Source organism: Nycticebus coucang, chromosome 2 (assembly GCF_027406575.1).
Source record: "Nycticebus coucang isolate mNycCou1 chromosome 2, mNycCou1.pri, whole genome shotgun sequence".
NCBI lineage: Eukaryota > Metazoa > Chordata > Mammalia > Primates > Lorisidae > Nycticebus > Nycticebus coucang.
In genome coordinates this window covers 123,950,890-123,962,997 of record NC_069781.1, presented here as the reverse complement: position 1 = coordinate 123,962,997, position 12,108 = coordinate 123,950,890, and positions in this window count along the sequence as shown.

Genomic DNA, 12,108 nt, shown 5'->3' with positions numbered 1-12,108 from the left:
CCATTAGGCCATTTATTAACTGTTCCATCTTGGAAACTCACATTGAGGCTCAGTTCCTCATGTGTACAAGAAAGAAAACCATACCCAATCTTTAGAATCTACGGAGATGATGAAAAGGGACTAAACGAAAAAACATACATAAAAGTGCCTAGCACAGTTACAAATATCTATAGTCTATGGGTACCTATTAGTTTTCTTCTCTTCGGCCCCGGAAATTTCCCAGAGGTCACTTCCTTTTCCAGCGGATTTTTCCTCTGGCATTTCTGTGCTTATCTTGTAGCATTTCCTCCCACCTGCCTTACATAATAACTAATAGCTTCAGTGGCTACCTTCTCCACTAGACTGCAAACTCCTTGAAGAAGGAAATCGTTCTTTATTCCTCTTCACTTTCACCTTGACAGCAGAGTTCTAGAACTGTGGGTAACGTTGAAGCTCAAAACATGTTTAAATATTCCCATTGTTTTTCAGGCATGTAACATAAATACATTTTGTGAAGTTTTTCCTGTCATCTAAATATTTTTATGTTAGCAATCTTTAGTGATAACAACTAAGAAAAGCTTAAGCTCGAGATGCAAATATTATATGAAGAAAATATTTTGTAGTGGAAATTATTTTTATAAAAAATTCACTAAAAGTAGCATGTAGTTTATCTAATCAGGTAATAAGTTTCAAAAGTATATATTAGCACTGAAATACTTTGCAAATATTTTTTCTGGTTCTCTTGCTGTAAGATCATCAGTAATGTTGTTCTATTTCAAGATGATAAATATTCAAATTGAAGTGACTTCCTGTTTCTGGTACTTAGTGTTCAAACCAGTCAACAAAATTCCTTCCTTGGATTTTAGAAGACAACAGAATAGGCTGAAATTTCCAAAATAGATTTAAATGGTTCAAAATACGTTTGGTTTGTGATTTTCTTTTTTTTTGACAGAATCTTGCTCTGTTGCCTGGTGCTAGAGTGCCATGGTATCCACCTAGCTCATAGCAACCTCAAAGTTCTGGGCTCAATCCCCTCGCCTTTGCCTCCTTCGTATCTGGCACTATGGGGACATGCCACCGTGCCTGGCTAATTTTTCTGTTTTGAGGGGGGATAGGGTCTTACTTTGCTCAGGCTGGTCTCAAGCTCCTGAGCTCAAGGATCCTCATATCTCAGGACCCCAGAGTGCTAGGATTACTGACGTGAGCCACCACACCTGACCAGTTTAAGAATTTTTGTACTGGGCAGCGCCTGTGGCTCAGTCGGTAAGGCGCCGGCCCCATATACTGAGGGTGGCGGGTTCAAACCGGCCCCGGCCAAACTGCAAAAAACCCAAAAAATAGCCAGGCGTTGTGGCGGGTGCCTGTAGTCCCAGCTACTTGGGAGGCTGAGGCAAGAGAATCGCTTAAGCCCATGAGTTGGAGGTTGCTGTGAGCTGTGTGAGGCCACGGCACTCTACCAAGGGCCATAAAGTGAGACTCTGTCTCTACAAAAAAAAAAAAAAAAAAGAATTTTTGTACTTAAGACCAACTGCTTGTGATTGATTATAATGCTGTTTTCAAAAGCAAGAAAATCTCCAAAAAAGGACTTTTGTCACTAGGTTGATACTGTAACTTTTCCATGATTAGATTTTACCAAGAAATCTTCCTTTTAGTTAGCTGTCGTTTGTATTATTCTGTGAAGTGGCAAATTTTTTAAATGCTTCTTTATCTAAAGATCCAGGAAAAGAGGTTTTCATGGGCTACTCTCACTGGTGGTGCTAGACATACAGAAAGACAATTCTTTCGGTCACTTAAAACAAATTCCAGCATGTTTCTTAAAAAATTAAAACAAACCTTTCTATCACGTTCAAATGAAATTGTAGTGTAACTTTAAAAATATTTCTTATTGGGCAGTACCCGTGGCTCAAAGAGTAGGGCGCCGGGCCCCATAAGCCAGAGGTGGTGGGTTCAAACATAGCCCCGGCCAAAAACTGCAAAAAAAAAAAAATATATATATATATATATATACATATTTCTTAATGAAAAATGTATCAGCCATGATGGCTTATGCCTATAATCCAGCACTTTGAGAGGCTGAGGCAGGAGGATCACTGGGAGACCAGGAATTTAAGGTTCTAGTGAACTATAATGATGCCACCCCACTCAAGATAGTAAGATTATGTCTCAAAAAAATCCTAAAAAGAAAAAGAAAAATGCTCATCAAAATAAACACCAAAGAAATGAAGTTTAGTCCCAGGATGAATGAGGGAGAAATCTGAATATTGACTTAAACTGCTTTTTATAGAGGTCTCTGAAACTTCGGAGTTATCCTGGATTGTAATTTTAAATCAGCAATTCTCAAAGTTTCTGAGGGCAATCTAATCACCCTTACTTACTGAACAGACAAATGAAAAATAGTATGCACTTTCAAATTATCGCATTAAGGAAATTTTCATTTCTTTACAAGATAGGTACATTAAAACTTCCATTTATGTATTATCTAAGCAAAAGAAAAAGTTCTTACTTAAAAATGAGAAGTTTAATCCATTCCAAAAGTTTTTCTTCATTGAAAAAAAAAAAGGACGAGGCCGGGTGAAGTGACTCACGCCTGTATTTGTAACACTCTGGGAGGCTGAGGTGGGTAGATTTCTCAAGCTAGGGAATTCCAGACCAGCCTGAGTAAGAGTGAGACCCCACCTTTACCAAAAATATAAAAATTAGCTGGGTATGGCAGCACATGCCTGTAGTCCCAGCTACTTAGGAGGCTGAGGCAAGAGGATTGCTTGAGCCCAGGAATTTGAGGTTGCTATGAACTAAGCTGACACGACAGCACTCTAGCCTGGGCCAACAGAGTGAGATCTGCCTGAAAAAAAAGTAATATATGAGGGCTCTCTGGAATGTATCCAGCCATGTATTAATAATATGAAAAATAGAGGCATAAATGGCTGCATACTTTCTGGACAGCCCTTACACACTTTCATGTCGTGTTAGTTTCCTTTTTTTTTTTTTTTTTTTTTTTTTTTGTAGAGACAGAGTCTCACTGTACCGCCCTCGGGTAAAGTGCCGTGGCGTCACACGGCTCACAGCAACCTCCAACTCTTGGGCCTACGCGATTCTCCTGCCTCAGCCTCCCGAGCAGCTGGGACTACAGGCGCCCGCCACAACGCCCGGCTATTTTTTTTTTTGTTGCAGTTTGGCCGGGGCTGGGTTTGAACCCGCCACCCTCGGCATATGGGGCCGGCGCCCTACTCACTGAGCCACAGGCGCCGCCCAATCGTGTTAGTTTCCTAACAAAGTACCACAAACTGAGTGATTTAACAGGAGACATTTCCTGTCTCACAGTTCTGGAGGTTAGAAGGCTGAGATAAAAGTGTGGGCAGGGCTGGTTCCTCAGAGAGTTGTGAGAAAGAAAGTACTCTCTGCCTCTGCCAGGGCTTCTGGTGGTTACTGGCAATCTTTGGTGTCTCTTATAGAAGCATCACCCTAATTTCCACCTTCTGTTTTACATAGCATTCTCCCTGTGTTCAGTGTTTGTGCCCCAATTCCCTCTTTTTATTATATTATATTATATTTTTTTATTTTATTTATTTATTTGTTTGGAGACAGAGTCTCACTTTTTCACCCTTTGTAGAGTGTTGTGGCATCACAGCTCACAACAACCTCGAACTCTCAGTCTCAAGCAATTCTCTTGCCTCAGCCTCTCAAGTATCTGGGACTCCAGGCGCCAGCCACAACTCCAGGCTATTTTTAGAGACTGGGTCTTGCTCTTGCTCAGGCTAGTCTCGAACTCCTGAGCTTAGGGAGTGCACTCACCTCGGCCTCCCAGAGTGCTAGGATTACAGGCGTGAGCAACCACTTCTGGCCTCCCCCTTTTTATAAGGACACCAATCATATTGGTGTCCACCCTATTCCAATATGACCTTGGTTTAACTAATCACATTTTCACATTCCAAATACTGTATTTCTATTTCCAAAGAAGGTCACATTCTGAGTCAGGATTTCACAAATGAATTTAACCCAAATACATGTGAATACATATAGTTTAACGGATAACTGCAAGGCATTGTGTAAGAGACCTACACTCTCCAGATCCCAGATTATTCATCTCTTAAGAAAGATGATTGTGCTTGCTGTTATTCCCAAAACAAGAAGTCTCCTGGAGCCCAGCCCAGTCTTATTGAACAGACTGAGAGGGCAGCAGATTCAACTTCAGTTCTGCTCAGACAAGTACCTGCAAGCTCAGCTGCCACCTCACCCCACCACCAATGGCAGTGGAGGAGAGTTCTTTATTTCACTCAACAGTAACCCTTGAACCACCTTGAAGCTACACTTCACTACCAGCGTGGCAGAGTTTACCCCAGTGTTTCCATCCCCATTGCTAAGGTGACATGGCTCCCATGTCTCACCCTTCCCAGTTTCTGGGCAATTATCATTGCAGGTTCTCATGTTTGGCTCCACATTCTTCCTCTGATTTAGTGGCCCTCTGGCCAACTAATGCCTCCAGTCCTCCCTTTTCCAGGCCCTACCTCAATCGTCTAAGCATAACAAGTGGAAAAGATGATATTTTAGTCCAGGGCTCTAAACCATCTCCAGACAATGGGTACTTAACCACACCCTCAAAAGTTCAACTTATAACATGTCCCATTAGATCTGAAACTTTCCAATAACCATATTGTCAAAGCTGTATACAATGGGTTTCTAATTCCTAGAATGAACTTCACTGTGATCCAACTTTTTTATTTTTATTTTTATTTTTTTTTGCAGTTTATGGCCGGGCTGGGTTTGAACCTGCCACCTCCGGCATATGGGGCTGACACCCTACTCTTTGAGCCATAGGTGCCGCCTAACTTTTTTTTTTTTTGAGACAGAGTTTTATTTTGTCACCCTTGGTAGAGTGCCATGGCGTCACAGCTCACAACAACCTCAAACTCTTGGGCTCGAGCAATCCTCTTGCCTCGACCTCCTGAGTAGCTGGGAGTACAGATGCCTGCCACAATGCCCAGCTATTTTTAGGAGTGAGGTCTTGCTCTGGCTCAGGCTGGTCTCGAACTCGTGACCTTGAGCAATCCACCTACCTTGGCCTTCCACAGTGTTAGGATTATAGGCATGAGCCACCACCCCCGGCCACTGTGATCCAACTTTTGGAACAGTACGTCTATATATCCAGTGAACTGGCCACAGAAACATTTTAGTAGTGACTATGCCCCCAAATGAATGTATCAACATCTTTACAATATATTTAGCAAAACCCATTAGACTAAATACACAGAGACAACATTCAGAATCACTGAAGCATGGGCTGAGAGAAGACTTTAAAGGAAAGGAAGACTAAGTGCCTCCCTAAATGTGTGATGCAAGGAGGGAAAGTCCACCGGGATCAACTTGCCTAAGCTATAGTGCCTAGCTATTTGGTCAAATGCTAGCCTAGATGTTGGTATGAAGGTATTTTACAGATGTGATTAATATTTACAATCAGTCAACTTTACGTAAAGTCAATAATACCACACTGAATCAGTTGAAAGACTAAAGAGCAACAACTGAAGTTTCCAGAAAAGAAGGAATTCTGGGCTCAGCACTCATAGCTCAGTGGTTAGGGTGTCGGCCACATACACCGGGACTGGCTGGTTCGAACCCGGCCAGGGTCTGCTAAACAATAACGACAACTACAACAACAACAACAAAAATAGCCAGGTGTTGTGGTGGACACCTGTAGTCCCAGCTACTTGGGAGGCTGAGGCAAGAGATGGCTTAAGCCCAAGAGTTTGAGGTTGCTCTGAGCTGTGACACCAAGGCATTCTACTGAGGGTGACATGATGAGACTCTGTCTCAAAAAAAAAAAAGGAATTCTGCCTCAAGACTAACACAAACTAACACAGAAATCCTACCTTAGTTTCCAGTCCACCAACCTCCCATGCATTTTTTTTTCTTTGTTTTGGTTTTTATTTTGTTTTGTTTTTTGAGACAGACTCTCACTCTGTCCCCTGAGTAGAGCGCCATGGCATCCTAACTTACAGCAATCTCAAACTCTTGGGTTCAAGCAATCTCCTGCCTCAGCCTCCCGAGTAGCTGGAAATACAGGTGCCTAATGCCTGGCTAGTTTTTCTATTTTTAGTAGAGATGAGGGGCTCACTCTTGCTCAGGCTGGTCTTGAACTCCTGAGCTCAAGCAATCCACCAGCCTGGGCCTCCTAGAGTGCTAGGATTACAGGTGTGAGCCATTGACCTGACTTCCTGTGCATTTTGGACTTGCCGGCTACCACAAGCACATGAGCCAAAATAAATCTCTCTCTCTCTCCAATATATGTATGTAAGATATAAGCAACACTTCATATGTACTCGTGTGTGTGTGCATGCATGCTTGCGTCCTGTTTCTCTGAAGAAGCCTGATACAGTCAATTTCATTCCTAGTGCTTAAGATAATGGGATGAATTGTTTTAGTAAGAGATTAACAATGACCTAATTGAGAGGCTAGGCGTAGAATCTTTAGAAATTTTCCACTCTGGGTAGTAATGAAAGGCAGTAACAGAAAGATAGTGGCATTTGATAACTCCAAATGATATGCATCCTCCTTGGAAGCGGTCCCAATAAGGCCGAGTCCTTCAAGAAGGATATCTAACATGTTTCGTACATCTACAGAGCTCACATTCAAAGATGGAATAAATTCTCAACCTACTTCTACAAATTCATGCTTTGAAAATTCCCCTGTTGACAGGCTATAAGCATAAGGTGGACTTCCCTTCTATCTCCACACAGTTCTTAAAAAGAAGCACTAAGTAGGTTATTCCAGCCTCAAAGGCAATGAAATGAATTATGGATGACTCAATGGATAGAACTGAACAGATAAAAATGTAAATCTTAGGGGCCAAACATAAGCTAATTAAATCAAAACTCAAAAGGCAAGCAATAGACTAGGAGGAGTATTTATTACTAACATGGAACAGAATTAATAATTGTAACATCTAAAAAGATCATAGCATTCAGTAAGAAAAACCCCAATAGATAACTGTGCAAAGATTTCTACTGGAAAAATTCTCAAAACAAGTTATATAAATGGCTGACAAGCATTTGAAAAAACAGTTTAGCAAATAGAATCAACAGTGAGATTCCGTTCTTTACCCATCAGATTAGCAAAAATGGAAGGAAATTAAACTACCTATGGTAGTGCTAATGGGAGTAAACAGCCTATTGGTAAAGCAATTTGGTAATACCTAAGAGCCTTTGACTGAGTAATTCTTCTGGAAATCTGTGTAAAGAAAAGTTGAGTCACAAAGATGTCTAACACAGAATTTTTTTTAATATTTTATTTATTTATTTATTTATTTATTTATTTATTTGAGGCAGAGTCTCACTCTGTTACCCTAGGTAGAGTGCCATGATGTCATACATAGCTCCCAGCTACCTCCAACTCATAGGCACGAGTGATTCTCTTGCCTCAGCCTCCCGAGTAGCTGGGATTACAAGCACAAACTGCAATGCCAGGCTAGCTTTTTTCTATTTTTAGTAGAGATAGGGTCTCGCTCTTTCTCAGGTTGGTCTCAAACTCCTGAGCTCAAGTGATCGATCCACCTCAGCCTCTCAGAGTGCTAGGATTACAGGCATGAGCCACCATGCTCGGCTTCACAAAGAATTATTCTAAATAGAGAGAAACTGGGCTCAGCGCCTGTAGTACAGTGGTTACCACGTCAGCCACATACACCAAGGCTGGCAGGTTCGAACCCAGCCTGGGCCAGCTAAACAACAATGACAACTGCAACAAAAAATACTCAGGCGTTGTGGCGGTTGCCTGTAGTCCCAGCTACTTGGTAGGTTGAAGCAAGAGAATCGCTTAAGCCCAAGAATTTGAGGTTGCTGTGAGGTGTGATGCCATGGCACTCTACCGAGGGTAACATAATAAGAATATCTCAAAAAAAAAAAAAAAAGTAAAGAGAAACTGAAGCATCCTACCACAGTGAAATGGTTTTTTATTCAATCATCCAAATATTTATTGAGTGCTTATTATGTGATCGTCCCCCAAGATTGCTAAATAATGATTAGTGGTTCTATACCAGTATAATTTTAAAATGGGGGTAGAATTTGTGTCTATAAGTAGATGTATATAATTTTACAGGATCTTAAGTAGGCTTGTGTAAGCTCACACCATCACAGGGAGGCTATGCAAGGCACTGGCAACAGAGTTTATCTTTGGGGGAAAATATGGGTAAGGGATACTTATTTCCTCTGTACTTTTGAACCATCTAAAAATTTTTTTGTTTGTTTCTAAAGTTTATTAAAAATCAAAGAATAGAAAAACTTTATATAAAAAAATGTCAGTTTTAGCTTTGACATTATGTGTGTGTGGTCCACACATACAAATTGAAACATGTAACTTTTTGTTAAACCTGTAGCATAAGACCACAGTGATAGCCAGGCCAGAATTTTTAAAACATGTACATGTATGGCATTAAAGTTTTGAGAGTACATGGTGCCTATCTAATCTGATTTTTCATAGAGACGTCGTGAGTTGTTTTGAAATTATTTCGTAAGATGTCTTGTTTTTCTGGATGTGGGGCTTCAAGGGAAGGGGCTATTTTATATTTCTTTGTATACTTCAATAGGGCTTAGCACAATTTGGGCACAGAATAGGTCTTTGTAAATAGTTACTGAATAAAAAATAATGTAATTTGGTGTTCAAATGCCCTGAGAGTAGAAGTTAAAATAGATGACTCTGGTTATTGCTTTCTGGAATACCGTGTGTTTTAAAACTTATCACTTAATTTTTATATCATGATTTGCTAATCTGTCAGTGGAGGAGAGGGAAAAGATAATTGATGAAATCCTTTATTGAAACCCTATACATGGGCGGCACCTGTGGCTCAGTGAGTAGGGCACTGGCCCCTTATATGGAGGGTAGTGGGTTTGAACTGCAACAACAACAACAACAAAAATAGCCAGGCATTGTCGTGGGCACCTGTAGTCCCAACTACTCAGGAGGCTGAGGCCAGAGAATCGCCTAAGCCCAAGAGCCGGAGGTTGCTGTGAGCTGTGATGCTACAGCACTCTATCGAGGGTGACAAAGTAAGACTCTGTCTCTTGAAAAAAAGAAAGAAAAGAAACCCTATACAGAGAAATGAAACTGCCTTTTTTAATACCTATATATCCACCCATAATTTTTTTTTTTTTTTTTCAGACAGAGTCTCACTATGTCACTCTGGGTAGAGTGCTCTGGTGTCACAGCTCACAGCAACTTCAAACTCTTGGGCTTAAGCGATTCTCTTGCCTCAGCCTCCCAAGTACCTGGGACTACAGGCTCCACAATGCCCGGCTATATATTTTTTCCAGTTGTCATTGTTGTTTAGCTGGTCCAGGCTGGGTTCGAACCCACCAGCCTGGGTGTATGTGGCCGGCATCGTAACCACTGTGCTACAGGCACAAAGCCCCACCTATAATCCTAATAAGATTAAGTTAAATTGATTTAAAGAACTCTTAATAGCTGGATACAGTGGAGCAGGCCTGTAGTTCCATCTACCGTGGAGGCTGAAGTAGGAGGATCGTTTGAGCCCTCGGAGTTTGGGGCTGAAATGTGCTATGGGCATACCTGGAATACTGTGAATAGCCACCGTATTCTAGCCTGGGCAACACAGAGAGACCTTGTCTCTGCAAGAAATAGAAAAATTAGCTGGGCATGGTGGCTCACCCTTGTAGTTGCAGCTACTCTGGCAGCTGAGGCAGGAGGATAACTTGAGCCCATGAGTTTGAAGTTATAGTGAGCAATGATGCCCTAACCTGGGTGACAGAGCCAGATGCCAGATCCCATCTCTTAAACAAAAATAACAACGGGGTGGCGCCTGTGGCTCAAGGAGTAGGGCACTGGCCCCATATACCAGAGGTTCAAACCTGCCCCCAGCCAAAAACTGCAAAAATAAAATAAAATAAAATAAAATAACAACAACAAAAACCTAAACCCCTTAGGCTCGGTGCCTGTAACTCAGCGGCTAAGGCGCCAGCCACATACACTGGAGCTGGCAGATTCGAACCCGGCCCGGGCCTTCCAAACAACAATGACAACTACAACCAAAAAAAAAATAGCCAGGCGTTGTGGTGGGCACCTGTCATCCCAGCTACTTGGGAGGCTGAGGCAAAAGAATTGCTTAAGCCCAAGAGTTTGAGGTTGCCATGAGCTGTGACGCACCAGCACTCCACCTAGTACTACACAGTGAGACTCTGTCTCAAAAAAAACCAAAAAACCCTTAACCCCTTAACATAAAGCAAGGAAACATACAGACAACCCAAAGATTTTAATTATTACAAACCCCACAAATTTTAATATATGGTCTATTCATGCATTTGTAAGTGATTAGAAGTGTTTTAAAATACTTTGTAAGGCTGTTATAATCTACAGCACTTTACTTATCATCAAACAGGTTTTATTTTACTTTATTCCCCGCCCCCCCGTATGAAAAACACAGAAGAAAGTTGTAATGGTAATAAGGTGCATTCGCCAGTGAATTTCTCTCTTTCCTACAGTGTCAGAACAAATGACATCCGTTGAAACCAGCACCTGATTTAGTATACTGATGCTTTCACTGACTCCACCCCAACAACTGGTACCCATTTATTTTCAAAATACCGTTTTCTGCTAAAGAAATTAGCTGGCAAACTACCAAGTGAAAGTGTATTTCACTAAATGAAATTCCTGAAATGCAGTTTTTGTTTTTTGTTTCTTTTTGTTCTGCCAGCAACTTCAGATTATGAGAAAGTGCATTCTCTGCACTGCATAGCGTAGAACAGTTCAGAACTATTCCAGAAGGTACAGCCACTATTGGATACAAAGTACAAAAGTGGAGTGAGTGGGTGGAGCTTGAGGAAGAGAATGAAAGAAATTTGAGTCTGTTTTTGTTTCCGAAATTCACAGAAGGAATTAGTTTGATGTTGAGTGAAGTACCAGGTACCATTGGTGAAAAGGCTGGGCCAGTGTGAAAACAAAGAATTGCAAGGAAAAGTATAAATAAAGCCTATTATTGAGGGAATGAGACAGACCAGGCTCACTAAAAGCTGAGGGGTCAAAGATGTTCTAGCTGGGCCGGCCTAAGACAGAAAATTGGGAAAGACGGGCGAAATCTTGCAGGGAAGGGTATAGTGTACAATGTGCTTGTGGTCTCAGTCGGATTTCCCTTGGTAAGAGGAAGAAGAAAGAAACAAACAAGGAGACAGAGCTGCTCGGGAGGCTGAGGCAGGAGAATCGCTTAAGCCCAGGAGTTGGAGGTTGCTGTGAGCTGTGTGATGCCACAGCACTCTACCTAGGGACATAAAGTGAGACTCTGTCTCTACAAAAAAAAAAAAAAGGAGGAGACAGAGGAGGAAGAAAAAAGAAAGAGGAAAAAAGAAAAAGGAAGAAGTGGCTCGGTGCCTGTGGCTCAAGCGGCTAAGGCGCCAGCCACATACACCTAAGCTGGTGGGTTTGAATCCAGCCCAGGGCCCACCAAACAACAATGACAGGTGTAACCAAAAACTAGCCGGGCGTTGTGGCGGTGCCTGTAGTCCCAGCTACTTGGGAGGTGGAGACAGGAGACTCGCTTGAGCCCAGGAGTTTTTTTTTTTTTTTGTAGAGACAGAGTCTCAGCTTATGGCCCTCAGTAGAGGGCTGTGGCCTCACACAGCTCACAGCAACCTCCAACTCCTGGGCTTAAGCGATTCTCTTGCCTCAGCCTCCCGAGTAGCTGGGACTACAGGCGCCCGCCACAACGCCCGGCTATTTTTTGGTTGCAGTTTGGCCGGGGCTGGGTTTGAACCCGCCACCCTTGGTATATGGGGCCGGCGCCTTACCGACTGAGCCACAGGCGCCGCCCGAGCCCAGGAGTTTGAGGTTACTGTGAGCTACGATGCCACAGCACTCTACCCAGGGCAACAGCTTGAGGCTCTGTCTCAAAAAAAAAAAAAAAAAGGAAGAAAGATGAAGAAATTCTCATTTTACAGGGAAGGGGAAAAAATGAGAGAAGGAAAGAGAGAGAGACAGGAGCTAACAGTTATACACATCATCTCATTTCCTCCTCTCTAAAACCCCCAAATGGCATTTTTTTGTTCCTCTATTACAGGCGAAGGATGCACAAGGCCACACAGCCTTGAAAGATAGAGCCAGGCTGGAACTCCAGTCTACCTGACACAGTTTCCACGC